Below are 13,432 nucleotides of genomic sequence, written 5' to 3' on the forward strand. Positions count from 1 at the left end.
AAGATCTGAGAGACCTGCCCCTGTAATGCCTGGACCAGAGACCTTACAGGTTGATGATCAGAGAGACCTGCCCCTGTAATGTCTGGACCAGAGACCTTACAGGTTGAAGATCAGAGAGAGAGCCCTGCCCCTGTAATGCCTTACAGGTTGAAGATAAAATATGTTGAAGATAATGTTCTGCATATGTTGACACATGTTCTAGTTCGTAACAGGAAAAATGTTAGATTCATAATGAACAAAATAAAAGCCTCAAAGGGGGCTGCTACTTGGAATGACAAAGGAGAGTTTATCTTTCATGGAGATGTTGTCAGGGCTTCTCATATGATGGACTGGTTTAAAAGTATCACTGCATCCCAACAGATTGTTGATGATAGAAGACCTCCTGGGTGGAGTCAGTTTCTTAAAGCCCTGGAAGTCCTCACCATTCCACTCTCAGGTACCAAACTATAAGCTTCACCAACAGATTGTTGAGGATAGAAGACCTCCTGGGTGGAGTCAGTGTCTTAAAGCCCTGGCAGTCCTCACCATTCCACTCGCAGGTACCAAACTATAAGCTTCACCAACAGATTGTTGAGGATAGAAGACCTCCTGGGTGGAGTCAGTGTCTTAAAGCCCTGGCAGTCCTCACCATTCCACTCTCAGGTACCAAACTATAAGCTTCACCAACAGATTGTTGAGGATAGAAGACCTCCTGGGTGGAGTCAGTGTCTTAAAGCCCTGGCAGTCCTCAACATTCCACTCTCAGGTACCAAACTATAAGCTTCACCAACAGATTGTTGAGGATAGAAGACCTCCTGGGTGGAGTCAGTGTCTTAAAGCCCTGCAGTCCTCAACATTCCACTCTCAGGTACCAAACTATAAGCTTCACCAACAGATTGTTGAGGATAGAAGACCTCCTGGGTGGAGTCAGTGTCTTAAAGCCCTGGCAGTCCTCACCATTCCACTCTCAGGTACCAAACTATAAGCTTCACCAACAGATTGTTGAGGATAGAAGACCTCCTGGGTGGAGTCAGTTTCTTAAAGCCCTGCAGTCCTCACCATTCCCCTCTCAGGTACCAAACTATAAGCTTCACCAACAGATTGTTGAGGATAAAAGACCTCCTGGGTGGAGTCAGTGTCTTAAAGCCCTGGCAGTCCTCACCATTCCCCTCTCAGGTACCAAACTATAAGCTTCACCAACAGATTGTTGAGGATAGAAGACCTCCTGGGTGGAGTCAGTGTCTTAAAGCCCTGGCAGTCCTCAACATTCCCCTCTCAGGTACCAAACTATAAGCTTCACCAACAGATTGTTGAGGATAGAAGACCTCCTGGGTGGAGTCAGTGTCTTAAAGCCCTGGCAGTCCTCAACATTCCACTCTCAGGTACCAAACTATAAGCTTCACCAACAGATTGTTGAGGATCGAAGACCTCCTGGGTGGAGTCAGTGTCTTAAAGCCCTGCAGTCCTCACCATTCCACTCTCAGGTACCAAACTATAAGCTTCACCAACAGATTGTTGAGGATCGAAGACCTCCTGGGTGGAGTCAGTGTCTTAAAGCCCTGCAGTCCTCACCATTCCACTCTCAGGTACCAAACTATAAGCTTCACCAACAGATTGTTGAGGATCGAAGACCTCCTGGGTGGAGTCAGTGTCTTAAAGCCCTGCAGTCCTCACCATTCCCCTCTCAGGTACCAAACTATAAGCTTCACCAACAGATTGTTGAGGATAGAAGACCTCCTGGGTGGAGTCAGTGTCTTAAAGCCCTGCAGTCCTCACCATTCCCCTCTCAGGTACCAAACTATAAGCTTCACCAACAGATTGTTGAGGATAGAAGACCTCCTGGGTGGAGTCAGTGTCTTAAAGCCCTGCAGTCCTCACCATTCCACTCTCAGGTACCAAACTATAAGCTTCACCACCAGATTGTTGAGGATAGAAGACCTCCTGGGTGGAGTCAGTGTCTTAAAGCCCTGGCAGTCCTCAACATTCCCCTCTCAGGTACCAAACTATAAGCTTCACCAACAGATTGTTGAGGATAGAAGACCTCCTGGGTGGAGTCAGTGTCTTAAAGCCCTGCAGTCCTCACCATTCCACTCTCAGGTACCAAACTATAAGCTTCACCAACAGATTGTTGAGGATCGAAGACCTCCTGGGTGGAGTCAGTGTCTTAAAGCCCTGCAGTCCTCACCATTCCACTCTCAGGTACCAAACTATAAGCTTCACCAACAGATTGTTGAGGATCGAAGACCTCCTGGGTGGAGTCAGTGTCTTAAAGCCCTGCAGTCCTCACCATTCCCCTCTCAGGTACCAAACTATAAGCTTCACCAACAGATTGTTGAGGATAGAAGACCTCCTGGGTGGAGTCAGTGTCTTAAAGCCCTGCAGTCCTCACCATTCCCCTCTCAGGTACCAAACTATAAGCTTCACCAACAGATTGTTGAGGATAGAAGACCTCCTGGGTGGAGTCAGTGTCTTAAAGCCCTGGCAGTCCTCACCATTCCACTCTCAGGTACCAAACTATAAGCTTCACCAACAGATTGTTGAGGATAGAAGACCTCCTGGGTGGAGTCAGTTTCTTAAAGCCCTGCAGTCCTCACCATTCCCCTCTCAGGTACCAAACTATAAGCTTCACCAACAGATTGTTGAGGATAAAAGACCTCCTGGGTGGAGTCAGTGTCTTAAAGCCCTGGCAGTCCTCACCATTCCCCTCTCAGGTACCAAACTATAAGCTTCACCAACAGATTGTTGAGGATAGAAGACCTCCTGGGTGGAGTCAGTGTCTTAAAGCCCTGGCAGTCCTCAACATTCCCCTCTCAGGTACCAAACTATAAGCTTCACCAACAGATTGTTGAGGATAGAAGACCTCCTGGGTGGAGTCAGTGTCTTAAAGCCCTGGCAGTCCTCAACATTCCACTCTCAGGTACCAAACTATAAGCTTCACCAACAGATTGTTGAGGATCGAAGACCTCCTGGGTGGAGTCAGTGTCTTAAAGCCCTGCAGTCCTCACCATTCCACTCTCAGGTACCAAACTATAAGCTTCACCAACAGATTGTTGAGGATCGAAGACCTCCTGGGTGGAGTCAGTGTCTTAAAGCCCTGCAGTCCTCACCATTCCACTCTCAGGTACCAAACTATAAGCTTCACCAACAGATTGTTGAGGATCGAAGACCTCCTGGGTGGAGTCAGTGTCTTAAAGCCCTGCAGTCCTCACCATTCCCTCTCAGGTACCAAACTATAAGCTTCACCAACAGATTGTTGAGGATAGAAGACCTCCTGGGTGGAGTCAGTGTCTTAAAGCCCTGCAGTCCTCACCATTCCCCTCTCAGGTACCAAACTATAAGCTTCACCAACAGATTGTTGAGGATAGAAGACCTCCTGGGTGGAGTCAGTGTCTTAAAGCCCTGCAGTCCTCACCATTCCACTCTCAGGTACCAAACTATAAGCTTCACCACCAGATTGTTGAGGATAGAAGACCTCCTGGGTGGAGTCAGTGTCTTAAAGCCCTGGCAGTCCTCAACATTCCCTCTCAGGTACCAAACTATAAGCTTCACCAACAGATTGTTGAGGATAGAAGACCTCCTGGGTGGAGTCAGTGTCTTAAAGCCCTGCAGTCCTCACCATTCCACTCTCAGGTACCAAACTATAAGCTTCACCAACAGATTGTTGAGGATCGAAGACCTCCTGGGTGGAGTCAGTGTCTTAAAGCCCTGCAGTCCTCACCATTCCACTCTCAGGTACCAAACTATAAGCTTCACCAACAGATTGTTGAGGATCGAAGACCTCCTGGGTGGAGTCAGTGTCTTAAAGCCCTGCAGTCCTCACCATTCCCCTCTCAGGTACCAAACTATAAGCTTCACCAACAGATTGTTGAGGATAGAAGACCTCCTGGGTGGAGTCAGTGTCTTAAAGCCCTGCAGTCCTCACCATTCCCCTCTCAGGTACCAAACTATAAGCTTCACCAACAGATTGTTGAGGATAGAAGACCTCCTGGGTGGAGTCAGTGTCTTAAAGCCCTGCAGTCCTCACCATTCCCCTCTCAGGTACCAAACTATAAGCTTCACCAACAGATTGTTGAGGATAGAAGACCTCCTGGGTGGAGTCAGTGTCTTAAAGCCCTGGCAGTCCTCACCATTCCACTCTCAGGTACCAAACTATAAGCTTCACCAACAGATTGTTGAGGATAGAAGACCTCCTGGGTGGAGTCAGTGTCTTAAAGCCCTGGCAGTCCTCACCATTCCCTCTCAGGTACCAAACTATAAGCTTCACCAACAGATTGTTGAGGATAGAAGACCTCCTGGGTGGAGTCAGTGTCTTAAAGCCCTGGCAGTCCTCACCATTCCCTCTCAGGTACCAAACTATAAGCTTCACCAACAGATTGTTGATGATAGAAGACCTCCTGGGTGGAGTCAGTTTCTTAAAGCCCTGGCAGTCCTCACCATTCCACTCTCAGGTACCAAACTATAAGCTTCACCACCAGATTGTTGAGGATAGAAGACCTCCTGGGTGGAGTCAGTGTCTTAAAGCCCTGGCAGTCCTCACCATTCCACTCTCAGGTACCAAACTATAAGCTTCACCAACAGATTGTTGAGGATAGAAGACCTCCTGGGTGGAGTCAGTGTCTTAAAGCCCTGGCAGTCCTCACCATTCCACTCTCAGGTACCAAACTATAAGCTTCACCAACAGATTGTTGAGGATAGAAGACCTCCTGGGTGGAGTCAGTGTCTTAAAGCCCTGGCAGTCCTCACCATTCCACTCTCAGGTACCAAACTATAAGCTTCACCAACAGATTGTTGAGGATAGAAGACCTCCTGGGTGGAGTCAGTGTCTTAAAGCCCTGGCAGTCCTCACCATTCCACTCTCAGGTACCAAACTATAAGCTTCACCACCAGATTGTTGAGGATAGAAGACCTCCTGGGTGGAGTCAGTGTCTTAAAGCCCTGGCAGTCCTCAACATTCCCCTCTCAGGTACCAAACTATAAGCTTCACCAACAGATTGTTGAGGATAGAAGACCTCCTGGGTGGAGTCAGTGTCTTAAAGCCCTGGCAGTCCTCACCATTCCCCTCTCAGGTACCAAACTATAAGCTTCACCAACAGATTGTTGAGGATAGAAGACCTCCTGGGTGGAGTCAGTGTCTTAAAGCCCTGGCAGTCCTCACCATTCCCCTCTCAGGTACCAAACTATAAGCTTCACCAACAGATTAAACTTTAAAACAAAACCCTTCAAAGAGCTACAGCTCCTAAAGATGTTCTTGGAACCCCTCCCCCTTTTGAAATGGTTAATGATAACTCATTAATGGATGAGTCCTCACCCCTGAACTCCTCCCCCTTTTGAAATGGTTAATGATAACTCATTAATGGATGAGTCCTCACCCCTGAACTCCTCCCCCTTTTGAAATGGTTAATGATAACTCATTAATGGATGAGTCCTCACCCCTGAACTCCTCCCCTTTTGAAATGGTTAATGATAACTCATTAATGGATGAGTCCTCACCCTGAACCCTCCTCCCTTTTGAAATGGTTAATGATAACTCATTAATGGATGAGTCCTCACCCCTGAACCCCTCCCCCTTTTGAAATGGTTAATGATAACTCATTAATGGATGAGTCCTCACCCCTGAACTCCTCCCCCTTTTGAAATGGTTAATGATAACTCATTAATGGATGAGTCCTCACCCCTGAACCCCTCCTCCCTTTTGAAATGGTTAATGATAACTCATTAATGGATGAGTCCTCACCCTGAACCCTCCCCTTTTGAAATGGTTAATGATAACTCATTAATGGATGAGTCCTCACCCCTGAACCTCCCCTTTTGAAATGGTTAATGATAACTCATTAATGGATGAGTCCTCACCCCTGAACCCTCCCCTTTTGAAAGGGCTAATGATAACTCATTAATGGATGAGTCCTCACCCTAAACCCCTCCCCTTTTGAAATGGTTAATGATAACTCATTAATGGATGAGTCCTCACCCCTGAACCCCTCCCCTTTTGAAATGGTTAATGATAACTCATTAATGGATGAGTCCTCACCCCTGAACCCTCCCCTTTTGAAATGGTTAATGATAACTCATTAATGGATGAGTCCTCACCCTGAACCCCTCCCCTTTTGAAATGGTTAATGATAACTCATTAATGGATGAGTCCTCACCCCTGAACCCCTCCCCTTTTGAAATGGTTAATGATAACTCATTAATGGATGAGTCCTCACCCCTGAACCCTCCCCTTTGAAATGGTTAATGTTAACTCATTAATGGATGAGTCCTCACTCCTGAACCCCTCCCCTTTTGAAAGGGCTAATGATAACTCATTAATGGATGAGTCCTCACCCCTAAACCCCTCCCCTTTTGAAATGGTTAATGATAACTAATGTATGGATGAGTCCTCACCCCTGAACCCCTCCCCTTTTGAAATGGTTAATGATAACTCATTAATGGATGAGTCCTCACCCCTGAACCCCTCCCCTTTTGAAATGGTTAATGATAACTCATTAATGGATGAGTCCTCACTCCTGAACCTCTCCCCTTTTGAAATGGTTAATGATAACTCATTAATGGATGAGTCCTCACCCCTGAACCCCTCCAGACCTTTTCCTAATCTCTCAGGGTGGTTAGACTTTTGATAAAATTTTATACATTTTTTTATTTTTTATTTACATTTACATTTACATTTAAGTCATTTAGCAGACGCTCTTATCCAGAGCGACTTACAAATTGGTGCATTCACCTTATGACATCCAGTGGAACAGCCACTTTACAATAGTGCATCTAAATCTTTTAAGGGGGGCGGGGTGAGAAGGATTACTTTATCCTATCCTAGGTATTCCTTAAAGAGGTGGGGTTTCAGGTGTCTCCGGAAGGTGGTGATTGTCCCGCTGTCCTGGCCGTGAGGGAGTTTGTTCCACCATTGGGGGCCAGAGCCGAACAGTTTTGAAACTGGGCTGAGCGGGATAACTCAGTGGTAGGGATGAGCAGGCCAGAGGTGGATGAACCAGTGCCCTTGTTTGAAGGGCCTGATCAGAGCCTGGAGGATGAGGTGCCGTTCCCTCACAGCTCCTTAGGCAAGCACCATGGTCTTGTAGCGGATGCGAGCTTCAACTGGAAGCCAGTGGAGAGAGCGGAGCAGCGGGGTGACGTGAGAGAACTTGGGAAGGTTGAACACCAGACGGGCTGAGCGTTCTGGATGAGTTGTAGGGGTTTAATGGCACAGGCAGGAGCCCAGCCAACAGAGTTGCAGTAATGACGGGAGATGACAAGTGCCTGGATTAGGACCTGCGCCGCTTTTTTTACTCTGTGGATTTTAGTATTATACATTTGAACATTTGTGACATTCTTTAAACATTTGACGTGAGCATACACCTTGATTATAGGTTCTTAAAGGACATACTTTTGATATTTTCTAACAAAACAATCCACGGTGCTATCAATACATCTGAAATCATCATTAGAAAGAGACATAATGTCTTCAAAAGAAACTCCACACGCTCTTTGGCACAGGTAGAATACACAGTGTTGACCACAGATAGAATACAGTGTTGACCACAGTGTTGACCACAGGTAGAATACACAGTGTTGACCACAGGTAGAATACACAGTGTTGACCACAGGTAGAATACACAGTGTTGACCACAGGTAGAATACACAGTGTTGACCACAGGTAGAATACACAGTGTTGACCACAGGTAGAATACACAGTGTTGACACAGTGTTGAGGTAGAATACACAGTGTTGACCACAGGTAGAATACACAGTGTTGACCACAGGTAGAATACACAGTGTTGAACAGGTACACAGTGTTGACCACAGGTAGAATACACAGTGTTGACCACAGGTAGAATACACAGTGTTGACCACAGGTAGAATACAGTGTTGACCACAGGTAGAAGAAAGGTTATCTTGTACTTGTTTGATGCTGTAGTAGATTATTGATCCATGTTTTAAAACTCTGTAATAGATGGGGGAAAATGTTGAGATTTTTCCACCTCCTCCTTCATCTTCGTCAATCTTCTAATTTTCTTAGCTAACCAATGTTCACCAGGCATGTGTTCAGGATGGGTATTGGCAATAAACATGGCCGGTCTCTCCTTCCATTTCTCAATAGGTAGTTCATCACCAGACATGTGTTCAGGATGGGTATAGACAATAAACATGGCCGGTCTCTCCTTCCATTTCTCAATAGGTAGTTCATCACCAGGCATGTGTTCAGGATGGGTATTGACAATAAACATGGCCGGTCTCTCCTTCCATTTCTCAATAGGTAGTTCATCACCAGACATGTGTTCAGGATGGGTATTGACAATAAACATGGCCGGTCTCTCCTTCCATTTCTCAATAGGTAGTTCATCACCAGACATGTGTTCAGGATGGGTATAGACAGTAAACATGGCCGGTCTCTCCTTCCATTTCTCAATAGGTAGTTCATCACCTCCTTCCAGGATGGGTTCTAAACATGGGGTCTAATCACCAGACATGTGTTCAGGATAGCTAGTTCAGGGTAAAGCCCAAACTCCTTATACCCAGAGGTCTCTGATTAAGAGGTAAAGCCTACTCCTTATACCCAGAGGTCTCTTATTAAGGGTTCATGTTTTATACCCAGAGGTCTCTTTTATAAGGGCTGGCCTACTCCTTATACCCAGAGGTCTTTCTTAAGGGCTAAAGTCACTCCTTATACCCAGAGGTCTCTTTATAAGGGCTGGCCTACAGAAACCATTTCCACCCAGAGGTCTCTTATTAAGGGCTGGCCTACTCCTTAATACCCAGAGGTCTCTTATTAAGGGCTGGCCTACTCCTTATACCCAGAGGTCTCTTATTAAGGGTAAGGCCTATCTCCTTATACCCAGAGGTCTGTTATTAAGGGCTGGTCTACTCCTTATACCCAGAGGTCTCTTTATTAAGGGCTAAAGCCTACTCCTTATACCCAGAGGTCTCTTTATTAAGGGCTGGCCTACTCCTTATACCCAGAGGTCTCTTATTAAGGGCTGGCCTACTCCTTATACCCAGAGGTCTCTTTATAAGGGCTGGCCTACTCCTTATACCCAGAGGTCTCTTATTTCTGGCCTACTCCTTATACCCAGAGGTCTCTTTATAAGGGTAAAGCCTACTCCTTATACCCAGAGGTCTCTTATTAAGGGTAAAGCCTACTCCTTATACCCAGAGGTCTCTTATTAAGGGCTGGCCTACTCCTTATACCCAGAGGTCTGTTATTAAGGGTAAAGCCTACTCCTTATACCATGAGGTCTCTTATTAAGGGTAAAGCCTACTCCTTATACCCAGAGGTCTGTTATTAAGGGCTGGCCTACTCCTTATACCCAGAGGTCTCTTATTAAGGGTAAAGTCTACTCCTTATACCCAGAGGTCTCTTATTAAGGGCTGGCCTACTCCTTATACCCAGAGGTCTCTTATTAAGGGTAAAGTCTACTCCTTATACCCAGAGGTCTCTTATTAAGGGTAAAGCCTACTCCTTATACCCAGAGGTCTCTTATTAAGGGCTGGCCTACTCCTTATACCCAGAGGTCTCTTTATAAGGGCTGGCCTACTCCTTATACCCAGAGGTCTGTTATTAAGGGCAGGCCTACTCCTTATACCCAGAGGTCTCTTTATAAGGGCTGGCCTACTCCTTATACCCAGAGGTCTCTTTTAAGGGCTGGCCTACTCCTTATACCCAGAGGTCTCTTATTAAGGGCTGGCCTACTCCTTATACCCAGAGGTCTCTTATTAAGGGCTGGCCTACTCCTTATACCCAGAGGTCTCTTTATTAAGGGCTGGCCTACTCCTTATACCCAGAGGTCTCTTATTAAGGGCTGGCCTACTCCTTATACCCAGAGGTCTCTTATTAAGGGCTGGCCTACTCCTTATACCCAGAGGTCTCTTATTAAGGGCTGGCCTACTCCTTATACCCAGAGGTCTCTTTTAAGGGCTGGCCTACTCCTTATACCCAGAGGTCTCTTTATAAGGGCTGTAGTTATAACTCCTTATACCCAGAGGTCTCTTATTAAGGGCTGTAGTTATACTCCTTATACCCAGAATCTTTAGTTATGGTCTATAACTATGGGTGTAGTTATAACTCTTTACTGAATCTATAACTATATCCACATATCTATGGGTGTAGTTATAACCCTTTACTGAATCTATAACTATATCCACATATCTATGGGTGTAGTTATAACCTTTACTGAATCTGTAACTATATCCACATATCTATGGGTGTAGTTATAACCCTTTACTGAATCTATAACTATATCCACATATCTATGGGTGTAGTTATAACCCTTTACTGAATCTATAACTATATCCACATATCCCTTTACTGAATCTATAACTATATACACTTATCTATGGGTGTAGTTATAACCCTTTACTGAATCTATAACTATATCCACATATCTATGGGTGTAGTTATAACCCTTTACTGAATCTATAACTATATCCACATATCTATGGGTGTAGTTATAACCCTTTACTGAATCTATAACTATATACACATATCTATGGGTGTAGTTATAACCCTTTACTGAATCTATAACTATATCCACATATCTATGGGTGTAGTTATAACCCTTTACTGAATCTATAACTATATACACATATCTATGGGTGTAGTTATAACCCTTTACTGAATCTATAACTATATCCACATATCTATGGGTGTAGTTATAACCCTTTACTGAATCTGTAACTATATCCACATATCTATGGGTGTAGTTATAACCCTTTACTGAATCTGTAACTATATCCACATATCTATGGGTGTAGTTATAACCCTTTACTGAATATATAACTATATCCACATATCTATGGGTGTAGTTATAACCCTTTACTGAATCTATAACTATATACACATATCTATGGGTGTAGTTATAACCCTTTACTGAATATATAACTATATCCACATATCTATGGGTGTAGTTATAACCCTTTACTGAATCTATAACTATATCCACATCTCTATGGGTGTTGTGAACTGTAAAGTATTTCCACATCCTCTCCTTTAAAATCCTGTTAAAGTCCTGTTAAAGCCGTTCTGTTAAAGTCCTGTTAAAGCTGTTCTGAGTCCTGTTCAACCACTGAAGATTTCAACTCTAAGCCAGTATCAAAATGTCCGATGCTTCTTCATGAGTTTCTGAAAAGTATTATTAAAAACGTATTTATCGCCATCAGTCCGCACTTTCTTGGGTGCTCCTCCTTCCTCCAAGATAGAGACAAAGGCCAGGGTCACCTCTGCACCACTTTCTTGGGCTCCTCCTTCCTCCAAGATAGAGACAAAGTCCAGGGTCACCTCTGCCCCACTCTTAAAAAATAAGACCCGTACAAATGCTATTTTAGAGAAAATGTCTATAACCGTTAGCATGTAGCGATTACCATCATTTTTATCTGCAAGGGCCTGCATGACACATAGATCGGCCTGAAACTGGGACAAGGGGTGAGTAGAAAAAACTATATTTCCAGGAAATTGTTGTCGCACAGGTTGATGCAGAGTGTGCGCATCCTGCTCTGCTAGCCAATCATTCACTAGAGCAGCACCTAACCTGCTACCTGTTTCTTCAGCTATGGCTATTATTAAATAACCTGGGTTAGAGGGGGTATAGTTAAAGACCCTGGGTTAGATGGGGTATAGTTAAATACCCTGGGTTAGAGGGGGTATAGTTAAAGACCCTGGGTTAGAGGGGGTATAGTTAAAGACCATGGGTTTAGAGGGGGTATAGTTAAAGACCATGGGTTAGGGGGTATAGTTAAAGACCCTGGGTTAGATGGGGTATAGTTAAATACCCTGGGATAGAGGGGGTATAGTTAAAGACCATGGGTTAGAGGGGGTATAGTTAAAGACCCTGGGTTAGATGGGGTATAGTTAAAGACCATGGGTTAGAGGGGGTATAGTTAAAGACCCTGGGTTAGATGGGGTATAGTTAAAGACCATGGGTTAGAGGGGGTATAGTTAAAGACCCTGGGTTAGAGGGGGTATAGTTAAAGACCCTGGGTTAGATGGGGTATAGTTAAAGACCATGGGTTAGAGGGGGTATAGTTAAAGACCCTGGGTTAGATGGGGTATAGTTAAAGACCATGGGTTAGAGGGGGTATAGTTAAAGACCCTGGGTTAGATGGGGTATAGTTAAAGACCATGGGTTAGAGGGGGTATAGTTAAAGACCCTGGGTTAGATGGGGTATAGTTAAAGACCATGGGTTAGAGGGGGTATAGTTAAAGACCCTGGGTAAAGGGGGTATAGTTAAAGACCCTGGGTTAGAGGGGGTATAGTTAAAGACCCTGGGTTGGGTTAAAGAGGGGGTATTGTTAAAGACCCTGGGTTAGAGGGGGTATAGTTAAAGACCCTGGGTTAGAGGGGGTATAGTTAAAGACCCTGGGTTAGATGGGGTATAGTTAAAGACCCTGGGTTAGATGGGGTATAGTTAAAGACCCTGGGTTAGATGGGGTATAGTTAAAGACCCTGGGTTAGATGGGGTATAGTTAAAGACCCTGGGTTAGATGGGGTATAGCCGTTAGAGGGGGTATAGTTAAAGACCCTGCTTCTTAGAGGGGGTATAGTTAAAGACCCTGGGTTAGAGGGGGTATAGTTAAAGGCCCTGTGTTAGAGGGGGTATAGTTAAAGAACCTGGGTTAGAGGGGGTATAGTTAAAGAACCTGGGTTAGAGGGGGTATAGTTAAAGTCCCTGGGTTAGAGGGGGTATAGTTAAAGACCCTGGGTTAGAGGGGGTATAGTTAAAGACCCTGGGTTAGAGGGGGTATAGTTAAAGATCCTGGGTTAGAGGGGTATAGTTAAAGACCCTGGGTTATAGAGGGGTATAGTTAAAGACCCCAAGTTAGATGGGGTATAGTTAAAGACCCTGGGTTAGAGGGGTATGGTTAAAGACCCTGGGTTAGAGGGGGTATAGTTAAAGACCCTGGGTTAGAGGGGGTATAGTTAAAGACCATGGGTTAGAGGGGGTATAGTTAAAGACCCTGGGTTAGAGGGGGTATAGTTAAAGACCCTGGGTTAGAGGGGGTATAGTTAAAGATCCTGGGTTAGAGGGGTATAGTTAAAGACCCTGGGTTATAGAGGGGTATAGTTAAAGACCCTGGGTTAGAGGGGGTATAGTTAAAGACCCTGGGTTAGATGGGGTATAGTTAAAGACCCTGGGTTAGAGGGGGTATGGTTAAAGACCCTGGGTTAGAGGGGGTATAGTTAAAGACCCTGGGTTAGAGGGGGTATAGTTAAAGACCCTGGGTTAGAGGGGGTATAGTTAAAGACCCTGGGTTAGAGGGGGTATAGTTAAAGGCCCTGTGTTAGAGGGGGTATAGTTAAAGACCCTGGGTTAGAGGGGGTATAGTTAAAGACCATGGGTTAGAGGGGGTATAGTTAAAGACCCTGGGTTAGAGGGGGTATAGTTAAAGACCCTGGGTTAGAGGGGGTATAGTTAAAGATCCTGGGTTAGAGGGGTATAGTTAAAGACCCTGGGTTATAGAGGG

Source organism: Oncorhynchus nerka, unplaced genomic scaffold (genome assembly GCF_034236695.1).
Source record: "Oncorhynchus nerka isolate Pitt River unplaced genomic scaffold, Oner_Uvic_2.0 unplaced_scaffold_1512, whole genome shotgun sequence".
In the NCBI taxonomy this organism is placed as follows: Eukaryota; Metazoa; Chordata; class Actinopteri; order Salmoniformes; family Salmonidae; genus Oncorhynchus; species Oncorhynchus nerka.